Below are 20,032 nucleotides of genomic sequence, written 5' to 3' on the forward strand. Positions count from 1 at the left end.
CTGCGATTGACTGGGGACCAGTCCAGAGTGTATCCTGCCTCTCACCAGTTGTCAGCTGGGATAGGCTCCAACAACCCTGCATGGATAAAGCGGTATAGAAAATGGATGGATCTATAGACAGGTAATCATACAGCTATATTACCGAAATCTTATGAGCAATTTGCTATGAATTTACAGTTAAAAAATAAAAAGCAGTGAAACTGCGTGTGCCTCAATCTCTCTCTCTCTCTCTCTCTCTCTCTCTCTCCAATCCTTGCTTGCATAAGATCATTAGCAGCTCTCATATGATCGGTAGCTGATGGCTCCAACAACAAAAACACTGTTGTTTGGACAAACATGCAGTTATCTGTTCTATACAACTGTATTGCTCATGGGTACATCAGTAATTCTTACTCACAGACTTTCCTAGCACAGATCATCTTAAAGATTTAAGCCAGAACCTGTTCAGTGACAAGCTACCAAACCAAACCTGGACAGATGATTTCAAGAGCTGACTGACTGGACATCACACATTTCCACCCTGGTGAAGTGAAATAGACATCTCCCACCTCAACCACAGCCTGCTCACTCTGCTGACAAAAGATAGAGAAGTATCCACTGCCATACCACCAGACTGCAGAGCAACTTTTTGCCTCAGACTGTGAGACTCCTACACTCATCTCCACAATCCACTTGAAATAAAAGTCCAATTTTATAATTTATTTATTCATCCATTTGTACAATTTTTGCACAGCATGGATAAAAGCTGCATGTTCATATAGCTTACAAAATGGCTTAACTCACTGGGGTTATGTCCAAAATTCCTAACTAACATGCTGTATAAGATTTTTTTAGTATGTCTTAAACTTTAGTATAAAACCAACAGTATGCAAAATGCATACTATTACCAGGTAAATATTACAGCATGCATATTATTCAAATTAGTTTATTGTTGGCATAGGTCATCGGTTACGATTCTCTAACAGGCAAAGAGTCTCTCAAGAATCGACATAATACAGCCTGAACAGCACATCTGCTCACAAAAGATACACACTACTATTAAATCACACACTGTTAAATCTGTTGAACAATAGCACACATATTGGGTATGTGATTTTTAGACACAAATTTAGTGATGAAATATAAGTACAATTAGTGAACCTGAAAACAATTTGGAGGTTCTTCTACGTTTACTTGAGTATTTCCATTTTCTGCTACTTTATATTTTCACTCCACTACATTTTGAAGGCAAATATCGTATATCCAAGTTTCATGGTTGGTTTGTGCTCTCCCACCAAGAGAAATACCTCAATATTTTTTTACTTGTGCAGTCATTGTTTTGTCATCAAAGCTCATGAAAACAAATATATTTGAAAGATGTTTGCGGAGACTTTGTGATACTGAAGCTCTGGTTCTCTTCCCAGCAGATTTATGACTCTTGTTACCCAACAGGCTGCATTAAACGGTATTATGAAACAACATGCCCTGCCAAAACAGAGGATCTCGGACTGAAAACAAAAGCTTTACCTCTCCATTACTTCACTCATAACGAGACTTGGAAATCTGATTTCATAGGGCTGCATGGTTAATAGTGAGTATAATGTCAGAATTATATTTTCCACAATACATTATCAGAGTAATTGGCAAACTGGGAAACATTTAATTGAAACAATAAAGATATTGTTACAACATTTGTACCGCATTGTTTAATCATTTTGACTGTTCAAAGCAAGAAGGCAAGGCAAATAATGATGATGGCGGCACAAACATCACTTCAGAACCATCTAAGATACACCCAGGTCTCATTTGATTTTGATAATTCAGTACTACTATCCAATATCCTCCCACGTAACTACAATGTGTCAGTAAGAAGTCCACTAAGTTTCAGACAGATACTGTAGATATTCAAGATTGTAGCTAAAGGCACTGTTCAGAGCAGTACAGACTCAGCACAAAAAAGGAAGCTGACATTTCAAAAGCCAGGGGTACACTCCTACCAAAATCAAGTTTGCCCCATTAAAAATTCTTATGGTATTGCAAGTAAAGGCCAGTATGCTCATCGTGACTCCATGTCGGGTCAAGGTCTGCAGGCCATCTCACTGCAAACGATAATTTACACCACTTATCATGTATTATTATTCAGAGGGAATATGTTTTTTGAAAAACTGAAGAATCTTTTTTTAAATTCTTTTAGAAATAATAATAATGTTATGAAGGCAGGAAGTGTTTTTTTTAAACATTAATACTGAAGCTGTAAGAGTGAGTGCAAGTTTAAACTAGTCACGATGTAGTCTGGTGCTCATACTGGGACTGTTCAGTGAACACCACAGAACTGGGAAATATGAGTTCATCTGAGCCTGGAGGACATGGACTCTGTGTATTTGTGTGTGTGTCTGAGTAACACAGAGATACTTGCAACTGAGAAGCTGAAGGCATAGGGGTAGTAGATAACCACACGCCGACACCCCCCCACCCCCAGCTCACCTACTTAGAACAGCTTGTCTCTAGTCAGCAGACAGTTTAGTCTACAGCAGCTGAATGCAGCAGACATACAGAGACATTTTAAATCTACTCTATCTAGTACTGTACTACTACTACTCAAAACATCTGAAACAAGTTTTACAAAATGAACTCTCCTTTGCCTCTCTGTACTTAACATCTCCAGCTGCAATCAAACCCTCAACCCTACCAAAGTCAGTGCCTTGCTGCTGAGTTGCAAGAAGTAATTATATACTAGTGTGGTAGCACACACACACCACTCACAACCCACCTAACACAGCACTGCCAACTGCACTGACAAACACACCCTCGGGTTAAATCCGCAGCCTGCTTCTTTTTTTTTCCCCCCCCATTCAAATGGTACACCAGCTACCAGCACTGGAGGGCAGAAAAAAATAAAGCAGAATAGCAGTGGTACTGCCAGTGCAAGCCGTGAAGCTTACTGGCAACATCGTAAAAAAAACCGAACTTATCCGGGAAAATGAATTAAAAATGACACCTGCTGCTCACTGAGCTAGAGTTAAATGACATTACAGTTTTCGCAAGATCAATTGTGTAACTGCTGGGTGTAAAACATCTCCAAAGAAATCAGCTTTTCAGGAACTGAGTAGGCATCCATACTGCAGGCCACTAGGTTAATGTGCTATGGCATTTCCTCTAAACCCAATCTGGTACAGTGGGTTCCTGAAACTTTTGCTGACATATCAAATTTGGATATGTCAGCAGTATTTCCTCAGTGAAGGTTAAGGTTTATATGCAAATGTTTCATCGCTCCATAGGCAACAAGGAGGCAGTAAATATGAAGCAGTAAATACATTCTGATTAAAATAATAAATAGTTGCCTGCATGACCACACATATTCAGGTAATCACTACAGCTGAAACTATAACCTAATTAAAATATTAGTTAATTGCAGAAACCAGATTGGCATTTTAATAATCACTTCATTGTTCAAGTTATTTTTTAAGGAAAAATGCCAACAAATTCACAGGCTCCTGCTTCTCACATGTGAACATTTCTGATGATAGTTAAAAAAAAAGAAAAAGAAAAGAAAATCTTGATGTTGCAATAAGCATCAGCATCATTTTTCAGTTTTTCCTGAGATTTTATAGGCATCAGATCAAGCAAATAATGTGCAGTTGTAGCCTTAACATTACTGGAACCTGGATAAAAGTAGGGAACTTAGGCTTTATGTATTGTTCCAACAGCAATGCCATAACATCACAGATCAGTGTTGATACCCCCTGTGGTGATAACGGCGACACAACTGAACCATGCAATACCAGCTCAGTGTACATCTACACACTGAAATATGATGGCTGCTGATTGTGAGCCTCACTGTGAGAACACATCAAAACTGCCTGGTTACAAAATGACCAATATGGCCATGAGCCCACACGGAACCTTCCAAAACCAAGGCTACTTTTGACAGGTTTCCTCATAATCACCATTCAGATGACTGCAAGCATGAATGGAAGAAAACACACACACACACACACACACACACACACACACACACACACACACACACACACACACACACAGGTCTAGAATCGCTGCAGTGGAGTTGGTCGCACTGCAGAACTGTCAGGAAGAATCACAGCACTCTGCTTCCCCCCCCCCACACACACACACACACACACACACACACACACACAGGGGGAGAGAGAACACAGCTTCATACATTCAATACAAGGTCACTGAACTACTGGGTTAAACTACAGCCAGGAGGAGGAAAGAAAAGGAGAACAAGGGAAAGACAGTAAGACTGACAAGGCTGAGTGCATCTGTCCCTGTATCCAGTACATCCTGCACACATGAGAACAAAAGGCAAAGAAGGATCCTGTTTAGTCTGAATCAGTCATACAAGACCCATTCCACAAGACTGTGATTGGATTCTGAAAAACTCAAAAGTTTACTTTTTGCTGAGCTTTTATTATGAAGAATCCAATCCTTTCCTAACTTAGAGAAAGACATTATGAACTTTTATGAAGAGCAAAATAATAAAGGAAAGACTGATGAGGTAAGAGTTAAAGTTGGTAAGGTTTCTTTGGGTTAGTTTTTTTTTTTTTTTCAAATTTGAAAGACAACATTTTGACAATATGATCGTATTAAAAGTACTAAAACTATAAAAAAAAAAAAACACTGGGAGCACAGTTATTAACATTAACAAATGTTTAGTATGTGTTTGGTGATGTTTTTCTGTACCAGTAGTGTGTGCAGTTTGTTAATCAGAAAAGACTTTTTTTCTTTCTTGCAATGGTAGAGATATTAATATTTTATAATATATTATAATATTGTATAAAAGTTCTTGTATTGTAACAACCTTGCTGCCTTCCTCCCTATCATCTGGTGTCTCCACAGAAGTCACAGAAAGATTAAAAGGGATATGATTCCATTGGCAGGTGACCAAATTAAATACACCGTTACCTTGAATAAAATTATGGAATTCTTCTGGAGACTGATGCTAGCCTCATGACTGTTGACTGGGTTAATCTGGAAAAACAGCCTTAGATCATACAGGACTGCCATATTCCAGCCTATTACTCAAAATTAATTGAAGATAACAAGAATTACCCCAGGAATGTTGGGTTTATATCACTATTTTATAACTCTAATTGAAGTAAATAGGGAGAAGGGGTGAGATTGAATAAGCTTTGGCTTCTTCCCACTCCTTTTGAACATAAATGTTACATAAAGTGTTAAGTCTTGTTGTTTCATTGTTCTTGTTCTTCTTTCTTTTTCTTTTTTTGTTTATCTATGTTCAAAAAAAAAAAAACTAGAAAAAAAAAAACTAGACTAAACTAAGTGCTTGTTCACGGGGGAATGTTGGGTTCTCTGTATTACAAAATTCAATTAAAGAGTTTGGTCCAGCAGCACGGTGGTGCAGTGGTTAGCACTGTCGCCTCATCCTCCCACAATACCAAAAACATGCACATTAGGTTAATTGGCTACTCTAAATTGCCCCTAGGTGTGAGTGTGAGAGTGTGTAGTTGTCTGTCTTTGTGTGTTGGCCCTGCGATTGACTGGCGACCAGTCCAGGGTGAACCCCGCCTCTCACCCGTAGTCAGCTGGGATAGGCTCCAGCTCCCCCGCGACCCTGACGGATAAGAGGTATAGAAAATGGATGGATGGATGGAGTTTGGTCTAGACCTGCTCTAATTGGAAAGTGTCATGAGATAACTTTTGCTGTGAATTGGCGCTATATAAATAAACTGAATTGAGTTGGTTTTAATGGATATCAAATGAGACAGATTTTCCTTAATCATGCTAGTTCAAAATGATCAGTATAATATGGACAGAATCAACATATACTGGGCAGTCTTTATTTAATATCAACACTTTGTTTCAACAACTCACTACAGTGCTGACATTAAACAACTTTACCACCACCCCTCCCCCCTCCCAAAACAGACCAATTTTAGCTTCCATGACATGAAAGTGGTTAAAAGAGTAGAATTTTCCTTCAATACACACACACACACACACACACACACACACAGAGTAACACCCAAACTAAATGCCTCATGATTTTAAAAATTTCCACTTCTGTCTGTCCTTGCTTGAAACAGTTCCTGCCAGAAACAACATTTGCAGTAGGAACCAACGACAAACTTTTCAACACAAGAGAGAAACAGGAAAAGAGTAGAAAAATGACATAAAGTATGCTCAGTGGGTGTGTTTGTATATTTCTCATAACATGTTTGAATTTGTGTGTGAATGTGTTGTATTCATTATGTTGACCACACAAAAGGACAGACATACACACACACACTCACCACTAGCTCTGCTGGTAGTGGACAACAAGGAGGAATAGACAAGCAATATGCTTTTGCTACTGAAAAACCTGCTCAGACACATATAGCCATACATAGAAATGACACGCTTGAACAGAGCTAGGCAGCTAATCATATAATAACAGAGCAGAATGAGCAACTCTGTCTGAGTCAGCTAAAAACCATCAGAACAGCTCCAGTTTTAACAAGTCCAAACCTAAGATGGTCCCAGCTCACTGTCGTAAAGAATTAAAGTTCACCAACACTTGCACTTAAGAAATTTAGCTAAGGCCTCTTACAGCATGGAATAGTTGGCTTGCATCGTGGCTTTATTGTACATCATGTGCAACATTTCATTTTCCACCCGCTTTAGCACGAATTTGCATTTATCTAGTGCATGCATCAAAGTGAGTTCCTGTCTGACCAGAAGTGTCAATATATGAGTCGATGAGCCAGCTGGAGAAAAAGATTTTGGTACATTTGATAAGGCAGATGCTTTTGTCCAAAGCTAATTCAAGTTCATTCCTAACACACTAAGAACAGCTCAGTATTCAGTGTTTAGTTCAATTATATTTGGACAGGAATGGTAGGAGCCGCAGATATAACCACTAACCTTATGGCTGAGGGTGCAGCGGATAACAAAACTCACAGTTTGGACTGAATCATGAGTCACAGATCAGAATAAAAAGGTTAGGGTTAAATTAATTTTAAAATGTGCTACTATCTCTCTGATGTAGTAGTCTCCCAATTCAATGCAATTACATTTAACATATTTACATATTTAAAAGGGAATTATTTAATACATCAACGAACTCAGAACCCAGAAAAAAAATATGATGATGTAAGCATGGTCCTACTCTATTGGAGCTGCTGGAAATATCTGGATATGGAGTCACATCACTGGCCCCTTTTACTTGGCCAATTTACCACAGGAAGAAGAAACATACCCTTAACTGCTAAGCAGGGTATGAATGCAGTACATCTGTTTATTTTTATAAAATGTTGAGGAGGTTCTGGAAAGACTGTTTCTTGCTGAAAGACACCTACGCAGTAATTGCTGAAGTAGGCGAGCAATATTCCACATTCACTTTCCATTCCCACATTTTTCCAAAACATTCGGAGGATTTGAGCTGGCAACTGTCTAGTCACAAGTCAACCACATTTGACTCTTGTGCAATTTCCACGAGTAAGTCAATAATGTACATTCATTTCTATATCTCGGTGGGCTACACTACAGATTCTGTCATAAGTGGTCTGATGGCCCCGATATAACATATATAATTTTGACTTAAGTCTGAAACATGAGCTCTATCACAGCTGATCCTGGCTTGCAAATCTGGAGTGCTCTTTATCCAAACAGACAGCAGAGAGCCTCACAGTACAGATCCACATCCACACTGTTGTGATTCAAACCGAGACAAAAGCTGACAGACAGAAAGAGAGTTCACATACTTTCCAACTCTACTGGAGAGCTGTCTGGATATAGGAGGTAGCTGTGGTTTGGTCTGGACCAGGTTCACGTGTGAGTGTGTGTGCGTTTCCACGTATGAAAGAGCCAGCACAGAAAAACAGTAGCTGTTCCAGGAGTACTCCAAGCCATAATACATGAACACTCACACACACATGCACACACAGGTTCAATGCCTGCACTTTTCTCTCTTAGTATGTGCAATGGAAAACAGACAGGCTTACAGTATCAACAGTTTCTCCAAGCCGAGACACACCCACACATACACACACTGACAGCTCACTGTGTTATCAGCGGTTACTTCAAACCAGGCTAACCAACCAAGCAACCAACCCCCAAATACTCTCACTTTGTTACACATATTCACTCACTGCCACATACTTGTAACACCATCTCTGTGAAACACAATGACACACACATTTAAGGCTATGTGGCAAAAGTTCACTGTATAATTGGCACTGCTTCGCTCATGTGTTTTAGTGCTTTGCAAAAGAATACAAAGTTAAGAGGCTAACAAAGAGCTAACCTCCCCAGTTCCATATGATCAAGCTACTAGTGGATTATCTCTATGGCTGTGTCCATGTTTGGGTCATCTTTTCTCTGCCTCTGACAGAATCTTTATATGTCTTTAAAGTAGACAGAACTTTTGACGCAAATACTGATATTGATAACAGAGTTACACAATTTCTCCAAGTATTCTGATTCTGAGAAAACATTATATCATGAATGTTATATCACCAGTACTTCTTAGCATGACACAACACAGCAAGTAAACAGTACAGTAAAAGCACTGACAAGCTAACTGCTAGCCAATCAAGAACATGCTAGCTTGCAAACTATTGTTTAGCTGCAAACTAGTTAGCAAGATTCAAGATTAGTATTTGGACCATGAGGTCCTGTGTCATTACAGTATACAAACCATGCTTCTTTTGTGGACCAGCTAGTCCTGCAAAGAAGGTTAAACAAAAACGAATGATGCAACACAGCTAATAAGCTGCAATAGCTTCCTCCATTTTGGACTGTCAGGTCAACAGGTCAACAGTTTGCTATTGGTCAAAGGTGCAAATTCATTAACTGACTTCAGTCATTCCATGATTCAGTGGTTGATATACAGTATATGGGCCAATATGGGCCAGTATATGGGCCAAAATAACTGAAAAACTTAAATTAAAGGAACACACTAGGGGTTTGCCCATGAAATGATTGGCTGTTTGCATGTCACTCGTAGTACACTCCATTATCAAGAGATGTGATAGGATGTCTATGAGCAAGAATGTATTTGATATGCATATTCATTGTGGATTTACAATTAGTGCCTTTAAGTAAATTAATCAAATTATTTTCTTAATGATATTGAAGAAATATCTATCGCTCATACATACTGTTATTGTTTTATTGCAAATAAATGCTTTCCATTACCATTTGATAGACAATTTTTTTAAATTAAAAAAAAAAAATTAAATCTTAAGTAAAGATTTGAAAGCTTCTTCTTTCATTTCTAAGACAGATTGTTCATAAAAAATATGAACTTTGAAAACAAGGGGAACAGAGTCAGATTCCATTCAACACAGTAAAAATGACAGTCCTGATTCCCAGCTGCACAGCCTGCCCCTGGATGTCCACAAGGGCTGAGATACATAGACACAGAAAGACAAAGAGAGAGGGAAAAGGAGAGGAAAAAGTGCCTTGGCGAGAGTAACGCAGTTGAGAAAAAACACGAAAGAGAAGAATAAAAGAAAAAAAACAGAGAAGAAGAAGAAATGAGATTAAATTTTCCAAGAACCAGGGCTGTGCAGTACCACAACAGCCAGAATGACTCTACATCTGTCTGGAATTAAAGAGAGACAGACAGTGCTGCTGTTCGTTGAAAACTGAATCTGCGCTTAAGTGTTTTCATCAAGCTGGATATGATCAAAAATCCCATCCAAAGCTTCCTGCCACAAAAGATCCGCACTAAACACTTGAGGAATGTATAAAAAGCTATATTTTGTCAATGCACTATTTTACTGAAGTATTTTATTTTCAAATATATATATTTTTTTCTAAATTCAACTGCTTTTAACAATTGGATTCATCACCTGAAGATAATTAAATGACACAGGATTTTGAATCTCAATAACTGTTTGGAACAAACTGAAGTCAACTATCTACCTGCTTTAAATACTGAGTCATATACTTTTTGATCAGAACTTTCATCGGTTTCACATTGACATTACCCTGTTCTTATCCAGCAACTAAAACACCGAACATTTAAAAGGTTTGTCTTCTTTAGTTAAACAGAAAACAGGTTTTACTTGAAAACAAGTGTACATTTCTCAAAGTTACACACTGAATGCACTGAATTTGAGTATGTAAACCTAAACTTTGTTTTGTTTTTGTTTTGCCTTCTGATCTGATGGCTGCTGGTGTGAACAGCTGACAGGATATGACATAACTCCTAGTTTGTTTCCCCAGATTTCCTTGTTCTTTGACCACGTCACTGGGGCTATGACAGGAATGTCTTTCAGACTAACACCAGCTTTCTAAGTAGCACCTTTGACCTCTGAACCCCGAGGAGTCTGTAAGGGTTTCCTGCTGCACAGAGTATTGAAGTAGGATCTCCCAGCTAGTCAGAGTTCTCTCAAAGATACTAAATACTGAACACATCATCAGGTCCTTTTATTGGTCTGCTGTTTGCTCATGGTGTTTAGTTTACAGAGCAGTTAACTAAGGAGAGACACTGGAAACTTGAGTACTGTTACCTCATCTGGATACTCCATTAATAGTGTGTTTGTTGCTATGTGTATGTGTGTTTGTGTTTGAGGGACACAGGCTGAGTCACTGCATTCAGCTGCCAGTTGCCTGTTTAAACAACGAACAGGAGAAAAACCATTTATTGTTATCAGTGCACACACACATGCAGATCGACATTAATATGAGATCTAAGGGCATACAAGATGCCAAAATTTACCACACATACACAGCTTGTATCAGTTCAGACCGGTTGTGTGTTTGAAACAATACTGTGATCTTAAAAAATATTTTTTTTTTATTGTTCATTATTGCACAAGTAAACATATTTTACTGTTGTCCTGATTGGTGCAGTAGTTGATTTGATTATTTTCATTTAGTTGTGTTCAGTTTTCCTGTATTGGATTATGACTTTATGACAAAATGAAATTTTCTGCATTGAGCTTTTACACAACCCTTTACATTACACATGCGAATATGGCTATTAATCTACCTAGCTGGTTCAGGCTTGTGAGCAAGGTGCTTTAGTTTTCTGTGCCACCCACACTGATGGCTCTAAATCTCTGAGCCAGAACCAAAAGTTCAACAGCACAAAACTCTTGCGCACCAACATTATCACAAGTGGCAGTTCAGTATCAAGCTGTACAGGGAATATGAATTACCATTAGCACCCCATTAGCACCACAGAGCCCTACACCCCCAGCTGTACCAGTGGAGTCTACCCTCAACGAGCAGACTAAACGGGTTGGATGAAACAGATAATTCATAATAATAATAATAATAATGATAATAACAACAGCAACAATAATACTATTCAATAACAGCCCAAACAGCTACCAAAATGACCATGAAGTTGAAAGAACCCCATACACAGCCCAAACGAATGAACAAACACACACACACAAGGTGTAGTTTCCTGCTCCACTTCTGATGCTGTTTAATGAGCGAGTGGCTCTGCTGGTTTAACAGTGACACAGCAAAAAGCCTGCACTGTACACTACTACACAGTAGTGCTGCATTATACTACTACTAAGTATGCAACAATGTATAACACTAAACTACAGGTCAGCGTTATTTACTGACGTGAATTGATGTTTCTGTTTCTCATCCTCAAGGCCCGTCCTTGCTGATGTACAGAGCTCTGTTCAATTAGCTTATTAATACTGAACGTGTCCCATGTCCAAAATGTAGACACCACATGTCCTTGGGTCCCCAGCAATACACCCGCCAACTGTGAAGTAAATCAGATTTTGCTCATGTCATTATCCACCTGCTGTTCATTTGCACTGTTTTTCACCCACTTGCACTATACTCCACCCTGCACTACCTCACTTTTAGACTACCTTCAGAAACATATTTATTTTACTTATCTTATTTTATTTTGTGTTACCTTATTTTATTTTATTCTTCTATTATATGTTATTTGTTACGTTCTATGTATGCACCAATCACCAAGACAAATTTCTAGTAATGTGAAACCTCTTCACTTACAATGGCAATAAAGTCTTTCTGATTCTGATTCTGATGAACGGTTCTCACGGACAGACAGACAAGGCAGGCAGACAGGCAGGCAGGCAGGCAGGCAGACAGAGCTTGCTTTATAGTTGGATGGACATAAAAAATTGGCAATTTCACACATCTTACATTGAAGTTTGTTTCTTACACTGAACTGATGACTTTGTAAGGGCCAAATGTTAATTCTCAAACATCTAAGTTTTCTTGTATACATTAAGGATGAAAAGTGTCATAACAGTCCCTATTCACAGCTGCTTTAACATGCTAAGATAGTGCAGCAAAATAAGAGACTAAGTGAAAAATCAGAGACTAAGTGAGGCCTGGAGTGTCCCCTTCATAGCAGATCTGCTCTCTTTCTCCTTCACACCCTCTCTGCCTGTCTTACCCCCGGGACAAGGAGGAATTTCCTGAGAAAAGCAGGGATGACTTTTCCATATGCTTGGCAAGAGAGAGGCAGAAAGACAGAATGGGGGAAGAAAACAACATCAGATGGTGACCTCAGGTGACCTCTCGTAACCACCAGTGACTCTTCCGACAAACTGCACCACAGCAGCTGATACAGATGTAACCAGTGCATGGATGACCACAGGGCTGCCAAAGGAAGCACACGAGAACCACATGGTCTCTTGATGTCTGTCTTCCTGTCCAGTGCCTGGAAAAGCAGATGTACAATTCCCATAACAGTATATTTAAGTGTCACTGAGCATAATTGTGGATAAGCCAAACGTATTGTTCATATTACTCTGACTGGGACTTTAATACATGACTAAAATCATGGGTGCAAAGTGGACACCTTGCTCTTCCTTAGGGAGGCCTAATAGATTGAAATCATTCTCATGGGACCATGAATGTGACCCTTCATTTCAAGGGAATCTACTTCTTACAAAGACCTGTCATGATAACCACTTCGGCTGGGTGATATATTGTCTTTTATTTTGAAAGTACAGGTTTGTTTGCACCTCCTTCTCTTCCTCTGCAAAAATCACTGATGATACAAAGGTCATGCAGCACAATAACTTGATTCTCTTTCTGTATTTCATGCTACTCTATCCAGTTGATGTTTACTGCGTTTACTGTACTATTAACGTCAGTGAAGGCTCGTTTCAGTGATTCAGCCTGCTCAAAATTAACCTCACTAAGTGTTAAACTAACTGGCTAGCCTAGCTAACTTGCCTGTATTACAGTACAGACGCATAGTGAAGTGAAGATAAGGTTACTGCAAGTGCAGTAAAAACTTCCCATCTTGGGTAAACTGAATGTAATCCCTGTAAGAAAAAAGATGGAGAGTATAAAATGCCTGAGTGGGACAGGATAACAAAATAAGGTTCATCCACTGGAGACTATTGTCGTGCTCTAAGTCCATACTTCATACGGTCATGTAGTGCGTCCATAATAAACATTTGATTTTTGAGTGCGCAGTTGATGTACACTATTTTTGCAAACAGGAAATGGAGGAGCTGCCTACAGCTGCAAAACATTAGAACAACATGTAGATGGTGATGAAGTGGCTCTGAGAAAATATGAGACAATAAAAAGTGACAAACATTTTGTTTGTGAAGTTTAAGGTCAAGTAAAGTCACACTTTGACTGATGATGGGGGTTCAAGTCATTTCCTGTTTGTGCAAAGCAGAACATTGATTTTTTTTTTTTAAACATAGTACATGGTACACAATTAGTGTGTACATGAGTATGGAACCTGACAATAATTTTGCCAAAATGTGCTGGCTTTAAGTTGTTCTGAGCTGCCTGTGATGTAAGACCACATCGACCTGAGGGGACCACAAATACCAAGAAAACAATAAGAAAACTAAAGCTTCAGTACCAAACCGATGGCAAAATTCAGAAAATGTGACACTACTCCATTGTTCTACAATACTCAAAGTACCGGGACATAATTTTTCCGAACCTGACGGGGACAGCATTTACTCATTTCTGCCGTTAAATGTCAAAGGTAAAGAAACGACGCCCACCAACATGGACGACAACAACACATGAAAGGTGGTAACAAGAGCAGTTGCAGCAGTGCCTTGTTGCATTATCTCATGTTCAACCAATCAATATACACTGACGTCTGGAACAATCGCTACACACTCCCATCAGTTCATGTTCCTTTTGGGCCATGAGAGTAACTTCTAAAATACAAGCTAAAAAACCATCTCAAAATGGCATTTTAAGAACTATAACAGTTCCCAGTTCCTGCAGTGCAGACACACTAATAAGGGGGAAGGGGTCTTTGAACTTGGAAAAGGTTCATGTTCAGAAACATCTATTGTGAAGAACATAACGTATGACAACTCAAGAGCAACAGAAAAGCCAAAAAATAATGTCACACTGCTTGACTGGCATTGAATGGATCCCTGGGAGCAGAGAAACCACAGGATGGGCACTCACTAACAGTGAAGGATGAGGAATGAGGAAACCAGGACCGTGGCAGGACTCCGATGTGACGCTCAGGCTGATCACATACAGTCAGAACAGCCTTTAGTTGAAGTAGGGCAGCAGGGATTTTTATACTCCAGTTAACCCTCAACACTCCCGGGAGACACTGAATCCTGCCCCACTTTGCTGCATGCGAGTGTGTTTTAGAGGTGGGATGTCTCAAGGCTGTCTGAATGATTACATTTCAGCTCTGACAGGCCTGGTTACAGATTACAGTGTTGAGACTCAGCACTGCCCCGTCACTAGTGATTACAAGTAAATTTGGTTCAATCAAGTTAGCAAACATTTGAAGAAACACTGTTTGAAGAATTCAGTTTTGTTTAAAATCACTGTCAAAGTCACTGTACAGTTTGACGTGACGGACATCAGTGTGCACATTCACTTCTTTGGATATGTGTAGGTGATGTGACCAACTATACAGCTCTGAGACTGGACGAGTCACTTCACTTTGTTCTTCTTGGGTGATGTATCGCAAATAATGTGACGTGACTTATAGCTAACAACATGGCAGATGAGAAGCTTGTGCCAAAAAAATAACTATCTTTAATGCAATATTGTGTTTTAATGGTACAAACGAAGACACTCATAAGCCATGATTATAGCCTACAGACATTTTAAAAATGAGATTTGAAAGACTGCAATTTTGATTGTGGCTCGCAACTGCAATTAAACAGAATGTAGTCCTGTTTTTAGCCAGATTGCTCACCCATAGCTCGAAGACTTTCCCAGGGGACAAAGGAGAAGAAAAGAGAAACATGAATACGTCAAAGAGAATCAGGACTTGATATAAAAAGCTCAGCACCCCATCTGTACCATAAAACTGCCAGGTGGTGACAGCTAGCTTCAGAGCTCTGGTTACTTACTTACTTATTTACTGATCCTTATTTAAAAATCAAACTTTCTTTTTTTTTTTGCTAATTTTGACATTTCTCAACATTTGAGAACTAAACTTAAAAAAATCTTTCTTATACTCCTGCAGGGTTGTTGTAGTCTCTTACATACATCTAAAAAATGCATTTTTAAGATTAGACTTGGTTTTTTTAAACCGGAATCTATAATTACACTTTGCACTATGGGAAAATGAACTTTTCATACATGGTTCCATGAATCACTGACACCTTAGCTTTAATAATAATTAACAGCTTCAACTTTATTCCTGAACGTATCCATTTCAAGACCTTCATGTACATGCAGCAGTTCCTAAAGTGATCTAATAAAGCCCAATGTTCAGTGGGCCAGCCTAATCAGGATATTTCTACCAATATCTGTTTGAATTCTTCATTTAAGACAGAGACAGATCTACCAGCAGAAGAGGTCAAGACGGTGAGACAGGTTGAGCAGGAAGACAGACAGACAGACAGACAGATGGCAGGCCTGCATGTCTGATGATGCTGAATTTTAAATGACGTTTAAATGAGGCTTGGGGCAGAACTCTGACCTGGCTGCTTGTTAAAGAAAACAACATTTAAAAATAAAAAACCCACGCAATGATTAAGTCATATCTACAGCCATCGCCATATCAATGCAACAAATGATCTCGTATTAGCTGTACATTTTTAAAGTGAGTTGTGTGGCAGCTGCGGGCGAACACGCCCATGGCTGTGTAATGCTGTAAGAATGCCACGCCTTGCTGGTGTCAGCTCGGCACGCTTGGCCTCCGAGCTGCTGCACTAAACGCAAATATTCCGGCTGGAAAGGCGCTGTCAGCCGGCTGCTGCTGCCCGGCGAACCTGCGCATCCAGGCCGGCTGGCCGGGAGTCTGCGCTCTGCAGGCCCTGCGGCGTTTCGTACAGCTCGGGAAAAACACAGATGCACAATGAATAACGGCGCTAACGGGCAGAAATCAGACATACGTGTTCATTTACAGTCACCTCTGAAAAACATTTAACCAGTTCAAATGAATCAAAGCGCCTATTCTGTCAAGCTAGTCCTTCTCTCTGTCACCCCCACCCCTTCTCCTTTCTCTGCACATACATGCAGCCACCGCCGGGATTAATTGGCTTTTATTCCAGCGGACGGTAATTAAATGCTCTGCTCTCCATCTGCCACACAACGAAGGGCCACCGTCGGGATTTGAAAAGCGAGGAGTTTTGTTCCAGACATGAAGCGGCGAGGGAAAGAGAAAGCAGGGTGAATGTGGTGGGACAGAGATGCGTTTAGGTGAATGGGAATTGGGCTACTTACTGTGCGGATTCAGGAAGATTTCTGGGAGAGAAAAGCCGCAGCCACCAGCAGCAAGACAGAGAAGAGGTGTCCGGTGGGAAAGCCCGAGGTCTAACGGTCAAGGCTTCGTCGGGGTTTCTGCCGGTTTAGTCCCGGTTTTCACCGACTCCCCTTTCCCAGATATCCCAGATTTCCCTGTTTTCCCCTGCTGCCACACTGAATCCCAACACCACTAACACTACTGTCAAGTTAGAGGCAAACAAAATGGAAGACTTCCGGACGTGACTTTCACAATAAACCCTGCTCGCTGCTGCATGAAATAAGGAACTGCTATTTAATGAAAATAAAATAAAAAAGAAAAATAAATCTTTTCTAACAAAACACTTTCTCCTAACTACTGAGTATGCACACTAAACGCCCTAAATGCTTCAAATAAATGCAAATCTCATTTATTTTATTTTGATTGTACAATTTGACAACATAGGCTAAATTCTAATATTATTAACATTGGCATTTCTATTCCTTTTGTCATCACCAATGAAGCTCAGTTAAAGCTTAAAGTCTGCCACTGACTATTTCACACTTTTTGTCTCTGTGCAACACATTATTGTATTTAAAATTACCTGAACATTCAGTTAGTTTTACTGATCGATTAAATAGTATTATTGATTGACTCTGACAAGGATTGTCATTTTCATTTCCAAATGAAAAGAGCCGAGAGCTAGGTGAAATAACGGCCTATAAGGATGAATCCTAACCGATCAATATTTTTTGGTTTATAGACTGGAACTTTATTGGATGTGGGAACAGCCTCATGCAGGGCTGCCATGTTTTCCGCCTCCCTATCCTGTTCATCATCTCACAGTCTCTCGGTTTTATCTAGTGATCTGCTGAGACAGGCCAGCCACCATGTCGAGAATCGTGGCCGATATTATCAAAATAAAACAATCAGTAGTTCATCAAAATAGCCTGGTATGTGAGAAGTGTAAGCCAAGCATGTCGTCAGTGCTTTCAAATGCGTTGTTCCTTTATTGTGAAGCTAAAGTTATAGCACTTCCGATGTTCTAGAGTCTACATTGGCAGATTCAGCTCTACGCCGGATCCCAAAAAACTCAGCGGCGGCGCGTATCCATGCCCTGCGCGTTCCCGGTGCCTTGTTTCCTGTCCTGCCCAACCCAGAAATCAGCCTCAATCGATCGGGCTGATGAACATATTCTATTCTATTCTGCTCTATTCTATTCTATTAAAATATTCTCAAAATAAGCTCCTTCTCTTCTATTCTATTCATATATTCTTCTGTTAAATTGAGAATGAGGTCTCTCTGTCTATCTTAAGTCAGCACCTTGTGTTGCGTTTTATGCCGAAGTCTGACCTCTAGTGGTCTCAGACTGCCTGTGTCGATTGCAGTGAAGAAGTAGCAGAGAGCTAACTCTGACATGAGGGTTTTTTTTTTTTTTTTGTTTTTTTTTAAACCTAAGCATGATCTATTCAGATCTAAGAAATAATAGTATAAAATACAGGGGTTATAAAATCTGGCAAGTTACATAAAAATATTTTAAAATGTTAAACTGCTCTGTCATACTTCATTTGTATCAGGTAAGTATGTGATTTTTTGTTATCCATCCATCCATTTTCTGTATCTATGCAGGGTTGGGTGGGGGGATGCTGGAGCCTATCACAGCTGACTATGGGCAAGAGGCGGGATACACGCTGGACTGGTCACCAGTCAATTGACACAGAAAGACAGGCACTCATACATGCTCACACCTAGGGGCAATATAAGCCACTGAACCTAATGTACATGTTTTTGGGATTGTGGGAGGAAAAGAAAGTCCACGCAGGCACAGGGAGAAAATGCAAACTCTGTATTGAAAGCCCAGACCTGGACTTGAAACCTGAACCCTCTTGCCGTGAAGGGACAGTGCTAAAAACTGTACCACCATGGTACCGTACCACCAAAAAAAAAAAGAAAAAAAAAAGACAATTTAATGTATTCCATCACCCCAATCCAGAATGTGCAACCTTTGTTTTTCATTACACAAGTTTAACAGCAGGAGACAACATACTCCTACTTCCTACACTGAAAAATCAGTGTATGGTGGTGGTTTCCCGTTTTCACATTACACCTGTGGGAGTTGTGTATTGAACCATGATGACTAGTTGTTACGTCATAAAATTCTGTTCATACATACGCATCTTAAACTGAGATTTCAAGTCAGCATAAAGACACTTCCCTCCTTCACCAGGTGTATATGAGAACAGCCTTCCAGAGTCAGAATCTGCACAGACATCGTTCTGCACGGTGACGTTTAAACATCCAAGTAATGGACCAGTAAGTAAACCACTCTACAGTGTATTCAGCTGTAACACAGTCACGTCATTTTCTCAAAATATATTCTCATCAAGTGTTGAACAAACTGGTTCATCACCTGTGGCACAGTTTTGAAACTGGTGTGTCGAGGGTATCCTACAGCAGAACAAGGCCAGCAGCTGAGAGGAAGGAAGAGGAGGTGATAGAATCTGCAGCCATAAACCACAGAGCTACACTCGACTTGTGTGTGTACGTTTGCTGCATACTGCACTGAGCAAATGGGAACAATAGTCATTTTTGCCAGAACCTCATGACTGTCGACCTTTTCATCATAAATTTATGTGGAAGTAATTCATCTTTAAAAAGTCAACAAATCACCTTGGTATTTCATCACAAAAAGAAAATCCCCTAATTTTTCCATTATTTCACAAGCCAACACTGACAGAGTGTGAGGAGCCGCAGATTCTACATACAGAGAGACAAGCAGGCAGGCACAAAGCTGAGGTGCAGTCAGTTGAAGCGGGACATCCCCTGCTGACTAACAGTGGATCAACGATTGAAAAAGGAATTCAGTGTTTGAAAACCTTATATCGTAAAACATCTAAATTATGTGCATGACACCCGGACTGCTATCTTGGTCTATCGGGACCCTCGCTTGTTTGTGCAAAGAAGTCTGCCTCTTTGTTGCTTGACAAGAGATACAGTGGCAGGTAAACCCTGGTTTAGTTTAGGAAACTTTTTATCAGTGGGAAAATAGTTTACCAAAACATTATGGCCCAAATTCAGCGTCTTCTGATTTGATTTGATTCTGATTCTTGGAGACCTGATTCAAAAGGGGGCACAATTTTCAATCTCTTGCTCCAGTATACTGTGTGCAAAACCATTTACTGGTGTATTTTCTACTAAAGCATGTTGTAATGTTTTATTAAAATTATGTGCATGACTTTTTTTTCTGACTTTTTTTTGCTGCCGGATTGCATGTATCATGAGAGTAAAGATGGAGAAACATCCATACTCGTGAACATCAAAACATGAATCGGATGTCAAGTTACTTGGTAACCAACTAAACTTAAGTGAAGTTACATCTTGTTCTATAATTTAGCAAATGTAAAGTTTATAGAACAGTACTTTTTCAATGTCCGTGGAATTTAA

At 39.7% G+C, this 20,032-nt stretch overlaps 1 protein-coding gene across 3 annotated transcripts in view; it reads right to left on the minus strand.

Moving 5' to 3' along the window:
• raph1a (Ras association (RalGDS/AF-6) and pleckstrin homology domains 1a) overlaps positions 1-16,841 on the minus strand; it is a 65,441-nt gene extending 48,600 nt beyond the window's left edge. For all 3 annotated transcript variants that reach the window (XM_046403386.1, XM_046403384.1, XM_046403387.1), the window contains exon 1: positions 16,591-16,841. The gene's annotated coding sequence lies outside the window, so the exon portion shown is untranslated. The remainder of the gene's footprint in view (positions 1-16,590) is intronic.
• Between the last annotated feature and the right edge of the window lie 3,191 nt (positions 16,842-20,032).

Source organism: Scatophagus argus, chromosome 11, assembly GCF_020382885.2.
Source record: "Scatophagus argus isolate fScaArg1 chromosome 11, fScaArg1.pri, whole genome shotgun sequence".
In the NCBI taxonomy this organism is placed as follows: Eukaryota; Metazoa; Chordata; class Actinopteri; family Scatophagidae; genus Scatophagus; species Scatophagus argus.